The sequence below is a fragment of the Chenopodium album genome, chromosome 11, assembly GCF_948465745.1.
Source record: "Chenopodium album chromosome 11, dcCheAlbu1.1, whole genome shotgun sequence".
Lineage (NCBI taxonomy): Eukaryota > Viridiplantae > Streptophyta > Magnoliopsida > Caryophyllales > Amaranthaceae > Chenopodium > Chenopodium album.
In genome coordinates, this window is record NC_137844.1 from 20,143,305 (window position 1) to 20,159,783 (window position 16,479).

The following is a 16,479-nucleotide window of genomic DNA, read 5'->3' on the forward strand; positions in this document are numbered from 1 at the left end:
AGTAATCCAATCATAATAGGGAAATCCTTCATTACTACCCCTCAAGACAATTATTTAATGTCTTAATCTATATAACTACGTCAATATACTTCCAAGGTTAGGCATTTATTTAAGGTAAAAGTTTGGCACAAGATCAAAATGACAAGAAAGCTTTAATACATCAGCAAAAACTTAGCGTTTAATCTCTTAAATTAAGCTACGTCGCAAAAAAAAAAAAATAGTAGTAATTTTTACACTGTTTGATCAAGTCTGTACATCTTGGAAGCCTGGAGTTAAACCCAAGTAGGCAAAGTACAACTTACTAAGTTTAGAGCGACCCTGAAGACCAAATTCAAGCCGCCCGAAAAATACCCTGAAATGAAAAGTCACTAGTGTAACCTCCTATATTGCATCTACACATAAGCCTACGTATAGATTGGAAGGATCTGATGCGAAATGAGATAGATATGTTCACTATTGTTACCTCTAAACTTATTATTACTGGTTTTGTGCAATTGAACAGGATTCTTTATTTGAAGCTTGAGGCACATGATTTTTCATCATGTCAATTTCTTGTTGCACTATTCCTACAATTCAAAAATGAACCTGCAGATGATAAATAATTATTAACCTGCGATTTGGATAATGAACCCAAGGCATTGCCAATAATGTACTAACAAATCAAAATTTATGTACCTGCTCTTCAAATCCTCTCACTTGTGTTTGAGCTGAGTGTAGAGGGTGGCACAAATACAGGTAACCACGTAGGCCCTAGATAAAGAAAAATGGAGCAGTCAGATAGCAATCAAACAATATCCCACATAGCATAGTTTTTATCTACTTCCTCTGGTTTCCTTTATGTGCAACATTTTTATAAAAAGGAAATGTCATAATAGTTACAACACTTCTTACAAAATTACCATACTACACTTAATTAAACAACATTTGAAACATACAAGTGATACAACCCCACTAATTATCCAAGCCCGTGATTTTAACTTCAACCACACTCTCTCCTTAACCACTCCCTCCTTTAACCATTAGCCATCACCAACCAAGCCCACTACCACAATGCCACTATCACCACCGCCTCTCCAGCGACATCATCACCAGCACTGCCACCACACTCACTGCTCCCCTAAAAACCACACCCATCACCATCTTCTCCTCACCACCACCCACCCTAACCACCTTCCCCGAAAACACTATCCACCCTCACCACTGTTAGAAAATAGCTATGAAGAATGAAGAATTAGGGACGTGTTTACACTGTCCTTAAAGCAATTATAACCCCCACTATGATTGCTATGGGTTAGCGGTTAATATGCTTCTAGGATTTCCCTAAATTTTGAGATCAATTAAAGCAATGTAATTGAACTCTCTAAGAACACTTTAAGAACAATTAAGAATAAATGAGGAAGAAGTTAAAAGTAAGTTATGATTGGAGCCCATGAATATATATAATATACAACTTTTTTTAATCCAAGAGTCACTACTTTCCAAACAATAAAAGATAATCCGACTTTTAATGAAAAGTCACTATTATCATAAGCAATTATCACACTCGCCCCAATCGAGCAAATAAGAAAAGAAGTTTGCTTTTGCGCCCGACCGGGCCAACTTAGCCCGATACCATTAATTTTCTAAGTACATGTTTGTGCCAGATCGGGCCCGTGGTCATAATCCTTGATTCACATTAAAATTTGTTATGCTCCAAATATTAAACTTATACACTAGCTCCAAGCTAAACTTTTCCTTTTAACCAATGTAAGGGTTTCTTCACAACATCAAGTTAAATGGAATAGAGTAGCTAATATCCTCTATTGAACTTTCTTCCCAACAACAAGCTAAACAGAATTAAACAAGCTAACTTCTTCTATTCTACCAATGTGGGACTTCCATCCCAACATTAAGCTATATACACTAACCTATATAACAAACTTATATTATACCAATGGGACTAATTTCCCATCATTCACAACACCTATTGTGAAGACTAATCTAACAATCCCCCACTTAGTCTTCAAAATTGGTGTATGTTCTTAAATCTTAACCAACAAAATTATGCATCAATGAAGGTATATTATCGATTTTAACCTCCACTTAGTGCAAACTTTCGAAGTAACAACAAAATTAATGATAACATGTAGCTTTGTACCATAATCTTAAATATCATTACCGGAAATTCTACACACAAGATTGTTAAACCAAATGTTCTTAGACCTGGTAGCACTATTATGGCCACGTGCTCATCCGGGTATTTATGAACATCTCCAAAAGTAAAACACACTTTTGCTAGGAACAACATTCTTATATGTTCATATAGGTGAAGTAAAAAAATAACCTTTGAAACTTCATTGAGAGTCTAAAACTCACCCTTACATATATATATACAATTATACTCAACAATAATCAATATATCATCGACAAACAACTTGTTTTTACCACATTGAACCTTTAATATAGGTGTAGTACTATGGGAAAAGGTGGGTTTCCATTGTTCTTGATTAAATAATTGGTTTCAAACCAATTTCCTTGGGCATAGTTTGCGCCATGTCCCTTGGTAATCCTTTTGTAAATGGATCCGCCAAATTATTGCAAGATCGTCCATGCACAACAGTTACATACATATGCATGTCTTAAAACTAATATGCCAAAGATTTTCCACTATAAATCTTATTATACGCTCTAACATCGGTTGTGGCCACAACTCTACATCTAATAACATGTTCCTCGACCGTTCTGCTTCCTTCCCTACTGCTGCTAAAACTAAAAATTCAGCCTCCATGGTGGAATGAATAATACAAGTCTGTTTCTTTGAAGCCAAAGAAACAGCACCTCCACCGGGCATAAAAACCCACCCGCCACTAGTGGATTTATCATCACCAGTTTTAGTAATCCAACTAGCATCTGAAAACCCTCAAGAACAAAGAAAATCTATTATAAAGCAAACTAAGATTTTTGGTTCTCTTTAAGAAACCAAGATTTTTGGTTCTCTTTAAGAAACCAAAAACTCTACCAATAGCTTTTAATGTTCAACACTAGGATTGCTAGTAAATCTAGAAAGTTTGCAAACTACAAATGCAATATCGGGCCTAGTACAATGTGATGCATACATTACTACTTATTGCACTTGCATACTGAAGTTGAGTAACTACTCTACCATTATTCTTCTCAAGTTTACATGACTAATTATGAGGGAATTGCCTTCTTTGATATTCAAATGCTTGCCTCATGTACACTTCCTCATCTAAATCACCATTTAGAAAACCTACTTTTACATCCATTTGATGATCAAGCAAACCATAAGCACTCTAATGGATGTAATTCTAGCAATGGGTGCATAAATATCAAAATAATCCACCCCTTTCTTTTGAGTAAACCCTTCTACCACCAACCTAGCCTTAAAAGAGATTATCTTCCCATTTGTGTCCTTTTTAATTCTAAACACCTATCTACATCCAACATCTTTGAAAACGGGTAGCAAATCTGTGAGATACCAAGTATTATTTGAAGTCAAGGAATCCATCTCATCATTTATTGCCTCCTTCCAAAAAGTTGTGTTTCTAGAAACCATTGCTTCTTTAAACGTTTTTGGACCATCCTCTACATTAATGTCAGCATCAAGTAGAATGAGTATTCTATTAGTAACCTCACATCTATCACTTTCTACAAGAAAAAGAATAACTTGTGAATCAATAAAATTTGGACCCAAATTTTTCTCCTTCCTTGCCCTTACACTTCTTCTAGGTTCACTAAAGAAATCAAACAAGTTTCTAGCATTACTTGAGCTAGAAATGTCATTAGGAGAAACTAGTCTCACATTGCTAAAATAGAAGATGGTTATATAGGTTAGTGTATATAGCTTAATGTTGGGATGAAAGTCCCACATTAGTAATAGAAAAAGTTAGCTTATTCAGCTCTATTTAGCTTGTTGAGAAGAAAGTTTCACATTGGATGAATAGAGGAAATTAGTTACTCTATTTTATTTAACTTGATGAATAGAGGAATAAACTCTCACATTGATTAAATATAAAAAGTTTAGCTTGGAGCTAGTGTAAAAGTTTAATATTTGGAGCACAACAAATTTTAACATGAGGCCAGGATTATGATCATGAGCCTAATTGAGCCTGATCGCGCAGGCTTTGCCAATCGGGCACGAACGTATACTTAGAAAATTTACGATTGCTAGCCCAATAGGGCTAAGTTAGCCCGGTCGGACGCGAAAGCAAATTTATTTTCTTATTTGCCTGATTGGGCGGGATTATCGATCAAACAAGTATAAGCAGTTACTTTCCTACGGATAATTAATTATCATAATAGTGACTATTCATTAAAAATTAGATTATTATAATTAATTATTGTTTGGAAAATAGTGACTCTTGGATTAAAAAAAGTTGTATATTATATATATTTATGGGCTCCAATTATAGCTTACTTTTAACTTCTTCTTCCTTATCTATTCTAATTGTTCTTAATGTGTTCTTAGGGAGTTTAATTACATTGCTTTAATTGATCTTGAAATTTAGGGAAATCCTGGAAGCATATTAGCTTGTAACCCATAGCAATCATAGTGAGGGTTATAATTGCTTTAAGGACAATGTAAACACGTCCCTAATTCTTCATCTTAGTTTTAAAAGGAGCACCGAGGCGCAAAGGGTCCCTAGATCCTACGTGCAAGGTGCAGGCGCGCGCCTTTCGTATATGAGGTGCAAAATTTTTAATTTTTATATATATTTTACTGCTTTCTTGGTATTAATTATGTGAAAATAATTTTAAATAAAAAATTAAAACTGGTTAAAAAAAAAAAAAAAAAAAAAAAAAAAAAAAAAAAAAAAAAAAAAAAAAAAAAAAACCTTTTTAAAAACAAAATAAGTCTTAACTTATAAAATTGATTTTTTAAAAACAAAACAAAAATACAAAATACAGAAATGAGGTGAGTATAAAGTTGTATCCTCTTTAAGGGGAAAAAAGGAAAAAGGTGGACAGAAGCGTTAGAAAAGGGGTGAAGGCTGAAGAGAGATAATGATAGAAAGAGGATCGAAGAAAGAGAAAAAAGAAAAAATTCGAAGAAAGAGAAAAAAAATCTAAGGAAGACCAACCAAGCAGAGCTTGACGACGACAATGCGATAATTCTGGTGCTGGAATCCACCAGGAAAAGCTCACCCACAACTTTTATTGTGGCATCACATCTAATTTCCCCAATTATTTCAGAATTCACAAATTAGGGTTTCTTATATTTAGGGCTTTCGATTTGGGAGTAAAATTGAAGCTAATTCATGCAATGAATTGAGGGTTTTTATTCAAAATTGCAAAAAAAGACTGTAATGTATTAATTTACAAAAATTTTGGTCTTTTTCTGTAGATTTAACAAAAATCTTCATCCTCTCTCGCGTTTGACTGTTAAGCGACCTAGGCGCAGCGCCCTGGCAAAGGCAGAGGCGCACCAAGGCACACGCTTTTGGTAGGAGCTTGCGCCTGAAATGGTTAAAGCTCACTGACTTGAACCTTTGTGAGCCTTGCGCCTAGGCGCGCTTTTTAAAACTAAGTTCTTCATTCCCATAGTTATTTTCTAACAACCACCATCTTCCAAGGAAACACTACCCATCTACCCTACTTTGACTGAAACAACAACCCAACCAAGACACTAACCCTCACCACATCCAGTAATGAAATTCACATAACTCGAAACCATGGTGGTTGGAATTTGCCACGGGTTCCAAATATGATAATTCTATGGTTAAATTCAACCACCATGATCTCAAATTTTGAGGGGAAAAAACGAAGGTGCTGGTGGTGAGATTCGGCCAAATGAAGGGGTTTGGTTGTGGTGGTTGGCCGTGTAGGGGTGTAGTATTTTTCTTGATACTTTCTTTCTCCTCTTGATTTGAGCAGCCATTTTGCAGTGATGATGGTGGCATTGGAGTAGCAGCGGTGGTGATGGTGGCATTGGAGTAGCAGCGGTGGTGATGGTGGCATTGGAGTAGCAGCGGTGGTGATGGTGGCATTGGGATGGTTTGAAAGAATGGCGGGAATAAGGTTAACGTTAAGGGGTGGGGCAACTGGACAAGTAATTAGATGGCTGAATATTGCCTTTTACTTTCTCCCCCTCAATATGTATGAAAGGGGTACATAAAAGAAAACAGAGAAAAGTGAATTTTTATAGTTAAATTTTTTAAAAGTTGGCTAAGTCAAAACGTAAAGAATAAAACGTGATGGAGGGAGTAAAACTGCTATTTTTAACAAGTTGAAAATTGCGTTGAATGGATGAAAACTTCCCCAAACATGCTCTAAAAAACCTGAACTTTCACCGTAAATATAGCAAAAGGGTTTACTGTTCTTTTAGGAGAGATTATGGGGGAGTGATATTCCACGTCAACAGGGCACTAACTCTAGGCATATTTGTCAATTTGTGATTCATCAGTCAATACATGAAAATGTTCTCCAGTAAATAACACAAATAAGAAATTTGTTAGCCAATTATTAAATAAGGAAAAAAAAAAAAAAAAAAAAACATTGTCTCCATATCATCTAGTAGTTCCACCAAAGTGTCAACAACAAATCTGACCAGGGTATTCACCTGTAAACACATACTACATCTACAAATTCATAGCACACGAAACCGATTTGGAATTTGTGAATTGTGAACAAATTCATATGAGCAAAGGAAGACATATATAGACTTAATTTTGACTAGCTGGATTGATGGAATGATTTTAAAAGTAGTTTACAACTAGCTATATTTGTTAATGAAAGATAAAATTCGGTCTGTTTGGACACCAAGCATCTATAAATATAAAAAATTCAAGCAGTTTTATGCCGTTAATTATATGAACATTTGACATTTATACATGAAGGATGATCCAAATTATTTCACATGACAACATATGTTTTTTATTTATTGGTAAATAATGTAGTCAAATTAAGTATATGAATTATGAATAGTTTAAAAGTCAAACTACCGCAACTATTATGAAATGGAGGTAGTATTTGCGTAGTAGAGATGGTGAAAGTATTATTTGTGTAGTAAAGATGGTGAAGGGATAGTAGTGGCTAAGGAAAACAGGTAAGGTGGGTGTGCTTAAATAGCCATAAATAATGCGAGTTCTAGTTTAGGAAGAAAAGGCCAAAGTTTTTTTTTCTTTTTTAAACAATTATATCCCTATTTTCTTACCGAGATTTAAGGTTCTTACAATGATTTTGCAAAATAAGGTCACAGAATTCAGTTAAAGCATGACTTTTGGTCAAACTACGGCATAGGAAACCATAAAAAATTATAATACTCCCTCCGTCCCTAATACAGTGCCCCATTTGTAATATTTCACGGGAATTACGAAATGGGAGGAGAGAATACATGAAGTAAATGAAAATGAGAGAAAAGTACAAGAAATGTGAGTTAGGGGCTTATGTAATAAGTACAAGAAAAAGAGGAAAGTACATGAAAATGAGTGGGGCACAAATATAAGAAGAAATAGGAGGGTAATCTCGATAGTGTAGTGAGTAAAGACAAATAATGGGAGTACTTGAGATATTTCATAGTGTCTAATAAAGGATATATGAACGACATTGTGGGACATTTAAAAGGGAAAACAGAGACTATATCATGGATGGAGGGAGTATTTAGTTCGGAATAGAAAAAGGTATCAAGTTCAGAAACGGCCAACATGTGCATGCCTTGAAATTCACATTGCAAACAAAATTATTGTCCAATATCACACACACATCAATTGAATTAGGAATCTTCTAAGTTGTTAGTTCCCATTAATATGCAGTAGTTCTAATGGGGTATTAAGCTGTTAGATTTAGAATATTGGTTGTGCACAAAGAGAAGTAAATGCCCTTTCTTTTTCAATTGCTTCTAGAGGAATTATAATTGGGAAAAAAAAAATTGTAATCCAAGGGTTACAAGATTTTGACAATTGACACAGCAAAAATTATACGAGGTAATGCTTCACCAGCGAATTTTATTGTGGATTTAAGAAATTATAGTACCATTAAACTATGCTTCCACATTTATTGGGTGCACAAAAGATGGGCTAGTGGAAGCATTAATAATATCTAGCACACCATATTCCTTAAAAAAAAAAAAAAAAAAAAAAAAAAAAAAAAAAAAAAAAAAAATCTTGCACACCATAAAATCTAAGATTACAAACACATCTGCTATGTTTATGATATTTGAGATATATGTTCATCTTGTCTGTTAAATAAACTAAAAAGAAATGTTTATAATTTTGAGCTATATGATTATTTTCATTGTGGAGTTAAATATAATTTACAAAAATTAAATTAAATAAATAAAAAACACTTTATGTTTGTAATCTCCAATCTATATGTTCATCATATATGGACTAAATGAAACAAAAGTTCATAATTGTGAACCATTTGTACATCTGAGACAATGAGACCAAGTTGTATGTTATCAATGGATGATATTGTGTTGGTAGACAAGATTTATAATTGGAGTTAGTTTAATTTGGAGCAATAGTTTGACCATTCGTACATCTGAAACCAAGGTATATTTAATTAAAATAATTTAAGTCTGTAACAATATTTCAAATCAGTAAAAAATAAATTATGGCAACTGGCAAGTAACTTTGAACAGCAAATATAATAGAGAATCAATAAAATAAAAATATTAAAGTCGGTAAAATTAATTTAATTTCAGCAAACATAAGGTGAAGAGGATAAGGCTTTGCTCGGAGAAAAACTAATAACATGGAATGCCATCTTAGAACTAAGAGGGAGTCAAAGCCAAGAGAGGGTGTAATAACAATAGATGGAAATGATTTGCTCAAGAGTAAGTGCTTCACATGATTGTGTGACCGCACTATACTTAAAGATTCATCAATGTTATATACTTATATGAACTGAGTTAGGTATCCAGAGAGGATTATGCTAGAAAGATGGGAATAGCAAAGCTGCATGTAATTATGGATGTGTTAAAATACCTAAAAGGATAAAATTAGGAATGAAAATAAAGCAAAAACTTTAAGCAGCGCCCACTCACAACAAATGCTTACCATTTTCTGGCTAAACCAGCCAAGACCAACTCAACTCAGAATATACCCCACTAATTCACCAGAGCCTTACTTCCAAAACAAGTCAAACCAATAGCTAAGAATTGCTAGAAGATTCAACAGAATAATATTGATCCAAATGGCTAATATCTAGAGCAGCCAAGATAACACAAAAGAACTAGCTATAAGGGTTAAGACTCTAGATTCAGACTTATATTACGCTTAACTATAATCATTGTTTGTGTTTAAGAGTGTTAGTTCTCAAGAATAGAAATCCAAGAATTACTAGATATTATATGGGAAGCATCTCCACAATTTATTTGAATAAGTTACAATATATAATTTTTTGAGCAAAAATAATACTAAAGTAAAAGCCGGCAAAAATAAGTTAAGCAAACCTTGTTCAGCAAAATTGTTCTGAAAAAATCAGTAGAGGAGAAGATTGTCTTAATTAAGAAATAGTAGAAGCTAAAAGAATATCATTTAACGGGGAATCTGGTACAATCTATAGGCTTTTGAGAGGCTTAGTCCCTTCTAAAATCAAACTATAAGTGTCTCAATGATATTCTTCATGATTCTCTCAGTCCACTCTCCTCTATTAATTTCTAATTTTCTTCTCTCTTTCTTTTCCAACTAAATCTCTATCTTCCTACATAAAATTCAAAAGACTCACAAAACTGTGTTATGATATGCTTCTGATTGTACCTCTCTCTCTGGTCAGCTTTTTGCATTTAATCCTAGATTGCTTAAGAGAACTTTAGTAAGTGGTTTATATTAGAACACAGACAACTTAAAGTCCTTTAAGATACAGCAAATGAGCTATTTAAGAAAGACAGTACCAATCTAAATTTAAATACGTTCATAATTATGTCAACAGCAACTTAGCAATTAGAGCACTGCTCAAACTTCATACTGTATAAAATTAACATTAACACAGAAGATACTTACCTAAAGCTTGCACAAGCTGACAAATTTGTTTTCCATAAAAGCATCTTCCACTGATTAACGATTTGACCATTCAGAAGATGGCTTCCAACTTTCACAAAAGAAATTTCTTTGACATCAATAACTCTTCCACTGACTCCCTTTGATATATATGAGCTTGATATTTTCGAGCAACACATGAAGTTTATTTTTACTGTTTCCTCAATCTTCTGTTGTAGATCAATTGCAATCACAGTTATAAAAACACAAGACCAAAAAAATTGCCAATATTCTACTATTTATCCATCTGAAATAATAGATGCAATATTTTAAGGCACTAGATTTTCCTCATATACAGATACCAAAAATAGAAGCCAACAGAACTTTAATATTCCAAAAATAATCCATCTAAACTAATAGAAGCAAAATTTTAAATCAATATATTGCCCTCAATTGATATTATATGTGACATGAAGGGAGACCTCCAGGAAACCAAAAACATATTAGTTCATAAAATTGACTCAAGAAGGCATCTCCTTCGAAGCATGTCCATTAACCTTGACGGACTCTGTGAACTTAAATAGGGTGTACAATGAAACTGAAATGCAAGAAAATTATATATAAATAGCTTTCTTTAGTACTTCTTTATCTTGTTTCCTTTGGCAACTTAATATTTTATTTCTTAGGTTAGTGAAAGGAGAAAGCAGGGACGTTTGGTTATACATGATTCAAAAGACTTCAACTTCATACAAATTTCAAAGACTATAACTTCAAAATGCAAGCAATAATTATATAAATAATAAGCTTGTCAGCCTAGTTGAGAAAACCTTAATTATTGTAGAAATCATATTTCAAAACGGCCTTTATAAGGCATGAAATTTTACAAGATGTCACAAGAGTAATATTGAGTGGGTGTTTAGACTACCCCAGGAGAAAAACTCAGATGTTCATACCTTTCAAGCATGACTTCTTCCTTTACACTCAAAGTTCAAAAAGCTCAGACACCAAGGTACCTCACATGTGTGCCATGTCAATTCTCTCTTCATTTTCTTCTTCATCTTCACTTCTTTCAACACAGTCCTCATTACTCAACTCCAACTGAGACTGATCATAACTTTCAATGTTCTTGCTACCACCATTTATTAACGAGAGTTGATCCGATACAATAGCATTTCTTTTATAGTTCCAAACGAGCATAGAAATATAATCTTGTGGTGAAATTAGGCCTTCCTCTTTGATGCAGTTCCTCTGATCCTCCAAGGTCTTAGGATCATCAAGGCTCAGGAACTCTAACAATGCCTTTTCATGTTCAGGCCTCCAGCTATTAGGAAAAGGGGTGTAATCTGTCTCAGGCACAAGAGACATCCTTGTATACTTCAGCCCTTCAATAGACTCTGCAAGACCCATCCTCAGCATGTTCTGATACTCAGGCGAAAGCCCCTTTTTCTCCTTTAAAGGACGACTAAGGGTTCTATCACTAATCTTGTACACTTTTGCACGTGAACGAAGCTTATATTTCGCAGCATACAGCTTTGCAAGTGATCCTCTGATAATATAAGAGCAAAAATTAACAATTTTCTTCCTATTATCAGCATATCTGTACCACTCAACCATAGTGCATAGCAGCTTGTTCATCTGAGCATTAGTGTGAGCTTGAGTAGCATGAAACATTCTGAAACAAGGCTGTGGGTCAGGTTCTCGATCCCCTTTCAGAAGGTTCAACTTCCTGAATTGCTTAATACATTGCTTCAGACTTGCTGTCACGGATAACAGAGTTCCAACACCCTTCTCACTGATAATTTTTCCACCGCTAGCTGTGTAGCGTAGTGTGGGATAAACAACTCTTCGGCATAACACGTGATCAAGAAACATAATTCCCTTAGTTATGTGCTCAATAGGCAGGCTATCATTGTCAAGCTTCAGAAGATATTTCTGATCACAGAACTCAATCAACTGCTTTCTTAATATTGCTGCATCAGCTCTGGGTCCTCGAATCCCAATCAAAATGTGACCTCCATACCTGATAAAGTCCATTTTTCGTGTTTTATCTGGTCCACTAGTGGGGACAAACTCAGGCCATGAAGTATTTCCCTGCTCTGCTTCGCCTTCTGGCGTATTCCAAATGACATCACTTTTTGAAGGATGATAAAACTCCTTAATCTTACCCTCCATCCAATGATCCAATTCATCTAGGATTATATTCGCCAACAGTGGGCTCAAAATTCCACAATGACCCCAGGAAGGAACCTTCTCTGCTTCCTCTGGAGCAAACCCAAAAAATGAATCCAACCAATATGGATCAGGTTTTGGTTCATCATCTGCCAAAACCTTCTTCTTCTGATATTTTCGTTTCTTCTTCTTTTTATCACCATCATCAATCTTTGTCGCAATCACTGGAATCACAAGAGCTGATCGTATCAAATCAACCACCTTCTTATCCCTCACGTCTCTCATTAAAGCATTTATAACTAACCCAACCTTCACACCATCAAGAATGGTACTCAAATCTCCTTTTATATACCACAAATACCCAGCAAATGACCTCCTAATAACCCTCAAAACAGTATGAGCAGTCCTACCAGGTCTAAATGCATACGACTTCTGCGAAAACCGAGCCTCATAAATGGGCTCTAAAATCATAAACAAAACCTCCTGCACAATCCTATCTTGATACGGAGCCGGTTGCGTGGTGGTTAATATCGTCTTAATCTTCCTTTTCGATAAAGAATCATACTCAGTCTTATCCCTAGGTGACTTGATATAAAAGTTCAACCTAGCACCCCATTTAAACCTATCATCAAGAACTGCATTCCTAAGAGCCAACAAATCCTCCAAGGCCGACCTTTGTATCGAATGTCGAGGCAAATAAGAACCAGTTTCATCAGCATACACCTTCTGATATGCCAATATCCACAACTCAAATTTCCTAAGATATGAAGTCAAATTGCTAACACTCTTTTCGGATTCGCGAAAATTCTCAATCCACATATGTGAGCAAACTGCAACCCCATCTTCCTTCATTAAGCTTAAAGGGTCATCTGGGTCAGGTTTTCTCCTATTGTCATGAAACCCAGAAAATGCCCGAAATAATGAAAACCCAATTGACCTATGATTGCGCTCAATGAAATTGTTGCATAAAATTGAGGGTTTTAAGGTTTGATTAATTGACCCAGCTAAAACCCTATATCCTGTTATTGTAAGATTTCGACGCATTTCGAAAATTTGACAAAATTATAATATGTAACTGTAGCACAGTATGAATATGAAAACAAACCTCAATGAAATGAAGAGAGTGAAACAGAACTACCCCATGAAATTTTCCAAAAAAAAGCTTCCTCCACTATCAATGGCCAGCTTTAATGACGGAAACAGGAAATGGGTCATTCGTGTTCGATGGATAAAATGATGGGTTTCCTTGGGTTGCTCAGGTTGGTGGTATTCGTTGAAACCTTGAATTTGAATAATTGTTGAAACCTAAAATGCTAGTACAAGGAAACGGCGGTGCTTCTACTCGGTTGACGTCCTTGACGAGGAAATGATACTGTTAATTTTAATTATTATTATTATTATTATCTATATTAGAAATCAAATAAACAAGATTTACTTTCTTACCATCTTAGCCAATAACAATTGATGTTATCTATACATATAAATATAATTATAAATGACATGCATCAATTAAAATAGAAATACGAGATAAGTAGTTTGGAAAAAAAAAAAAAACATAAGAGGAATAAAATCAACATTTCACAAACAATAGAGTGTTAAAAAATATCTTTTTATACTCTTTATCAATTAGTAACATAATTTTTAACATTTAAGCATAACATACATAATCGATGATAATATATTTCATTTTGTCAAAGAAGATGATAATATATTTCATAAAGAAACAATTTAATCAAAGTGGTAACCCAGTGCAACGCTCGGGCCGCACATTTGTTTTTAATTAAAAGAGGTACAAGCCTTAGAAAGGAAAGAAAAAAGAAAAATTTAGGGTTTGTTCTCATTGACTGAATTGAGCTGAACTGAACTAAACTAAACTAAACTTATTAGAGCTGAACTGAACTAAACTTATTAGAGCTAAACTGAACTGAACTAAAGTGATTAGAGCTGAATTGAACTGAAGTGAGCTGAACTGAAAATAATCTGATGAGAACAGGGCCTTACACTTTGGTGTCCCAATGTTCAAGTAATTCCACTTTGTCGACCCATGATTTTAATATTTCCACTTTAGTGTCCTGTCATTAGATAATTACTCAATATTAGTGCCTAATAGTTAACGGTGTTACATTCTCTGTTAAAAAAAAAAAAAAAAAAAAAAAAAAAAAAAAAAAAAAAAACTGAAGTATAATTATGTTAGGGTCCTAAATTTTCCACCAAAACCCATTTCCCTCATCTCTCTCAGAATTTTCCTCTAGCTTCTACGGTTCTACACTTCTACCCATTTCCATAATTCATCACTGTAGGCGTTGTTTAAAGTGCGCCTACGTTAAAGCATGTTTGAATATTCTTGGCACTCTTAAGAAGTGAGAATTGACATATATGATTAAGGACAAGGAACGTAGGGACCGCCAACAAGTTTTTAAGGAACTTGTAAACCGTTCACGGATCATTTTAGGCAACCACGATAAGGGACAATGAAAGGCAACAACGATTGACTCGTGAAGGTTACACCCCATTCATAATCCATGAGATTACTAACTCCATATGGTTCAGAACCACGAAAGGAGGATCGGGGATGATGGTACAAAGTGAGTCATGGAGTCACATTCACCCGTATTGGCCTCTACTCGATTCTTATAGTGAAAAGTATTCCTCCAATCTCAAAGACATGCAAACAAAGATTCAATTTGCTCTAAACTATAATTATGCTAAATTGGTTGAATATTAACACACACATAGTTCTAAAATATTTGTGATCACTTAATTAAATAACAAGATTAAAAAGGAACCTAAATCGGTTGTCCAAATTATCTTATAAGTCGTGATTTTCAATTACATATTCCCTTTAAACATGCAATATAGTGATCATAAAAAATATAATAAAATTAACATTAATATTGGAAGCAATTTAACAATAATAATGTTAGTCAAATCAAATAATAATAAACCTAATCATGATACTAGCAATAAAGAATAAAATAAATAATTAAATTAATTAATTACTCACATTCCGCGAGTTCCTTTAAATTGCTACATCATGAATAAATTGTTAGTAACTTCAATAAAAAATATAAATCTACCTTTCACGCCTTGATTTAAGGACGGAACCTCGGGTGTCGTATGGACTCCTTAGAGTGTTTAAGGAAGGAATGATGTACTTAGGGATATAAGTTTAAGGCTTAGAGTACGAGAGAGAGAGAGAGAGAGAGAGAGAGAGAAGAGAATGACTTTTGGTGTAGAAGAGAGGAAGAGAAAGTGAAGTGGTGCCTCGAAACTGAGGAAATCAGGTTTGTATTTATAGAGGAGACGAGCACGGGGATGCACGGAACCCTAGAAGAGATAAGAGCTGTTGAAAAAACCCTAATTGGGCACCGTGTCATGGCATTGTCCACCGTGGCGCGGCATAGAGCGCAGTGTCGCGGTGCACAATTCGGCCCAAAAAATGTCCAAATTCATAAAGCGCGTAAAGAAAACATGGAGAAGACACATGAAAGCACCGTGTCACGGTATGTGTACCATGACACTGCACTAGTCCACCGTGGCACGGTATAACACATCGTGTCACGGTGTACAGTTTGCCTAAGAATGCATCCAGTTGAATAGACACAGGAAAAGCACCGTGTCACGGTATGTTTACCACGACACGGTGTAGAATATCGTGTCACGGTACCAGGCACCGTGACACGTCAGCAATTGCCGTGATGCGGCAATTTAGTTGTTGCGCGGTAATTCCAGTTTATTTACGCGTTTTTAAAACTATGATAACTTTTGATCCGTAACTCGGAATAAGGCATATAATATATCATTGAAAATCTTATCAAGTCTAATTTCCAACCCAATTAAAATCAGGTCAAAATCATTTGTAGATTTTAAGATATGGTCGTTTTAGTGAAAGGGTGTCGGTTTTGGGCCGAGTTTAGTATTTTGCTCATATCTTCTTCGTTTGAAATCCGAATTGGGCTTATGATAGATCGGGGAAAGCTTATTTCAAGGTCTATATAACTAAATAATAATTGGATCAAAATTAAAGGGCCACAAAATCAGTTTCTCTCGGTTTTGTGACGTGGACAAGAAAAGTGAAAAATAAGTTATGGTTTAGGGAAATGGGCTAGGAATTGGGTTGGTTATGAAATGTATTGAGATTGAATATGGATTTAAGCACTCGAAGATTAAAATCAACCCGACCAATAATGGCGGTGAAAGGTTGTTCCTCATTGGGTTTGATTTTGGGGAGACATTTTTAGGTGTCTACAATCACAAACTAAGTATCTCCTCTAATCAAATAAATTTGTCTCATTCATTGGTGAAGATAATGCCACAATCGTAAAACTCAATCCAACCAAACAAGCAATTTGACAATTGCGGTGCAATTGCGATGCAAATGAAGGTAATA

General features: G+C 34.8%; 1 pseudogene across 2 annotated transcripts; it reads right to left on the bottom strand.

Annotated features, from left to right (window-relative positions):
- Nucleotides 1–86: 86 nt before the first annotated feature.
- On the bottom strand, nucleotides 87–13,444 carry LOC145568708 (nuclear intron maturase 2, mitochondrial pseudogene; annotated as a pseudogene). Of its 2 annotated transcripts, XR_014095904.1 has the most exons (5): nucleotides 10,874–13,444; nucleotides 9,945–10,150; nucleotides 676–750; nucleotides 464–585; nucleotides 87–352 (listed from the first exon to the last, which is right to left on the bottom strand). The product of XR_014095904.1 is annotated as a nuclear intron maturase 2, mitochondrial pseudogene, transcript variant X2 (transcript). The 2 variants fall into 2 exon arrangements; XR_014095903.1 differs by having other exon boundaries at nucleotides 87–585.
- Between the last annotated feature and the right edge of the window lie 3,035 nt (nucleotides 13,445–16,479).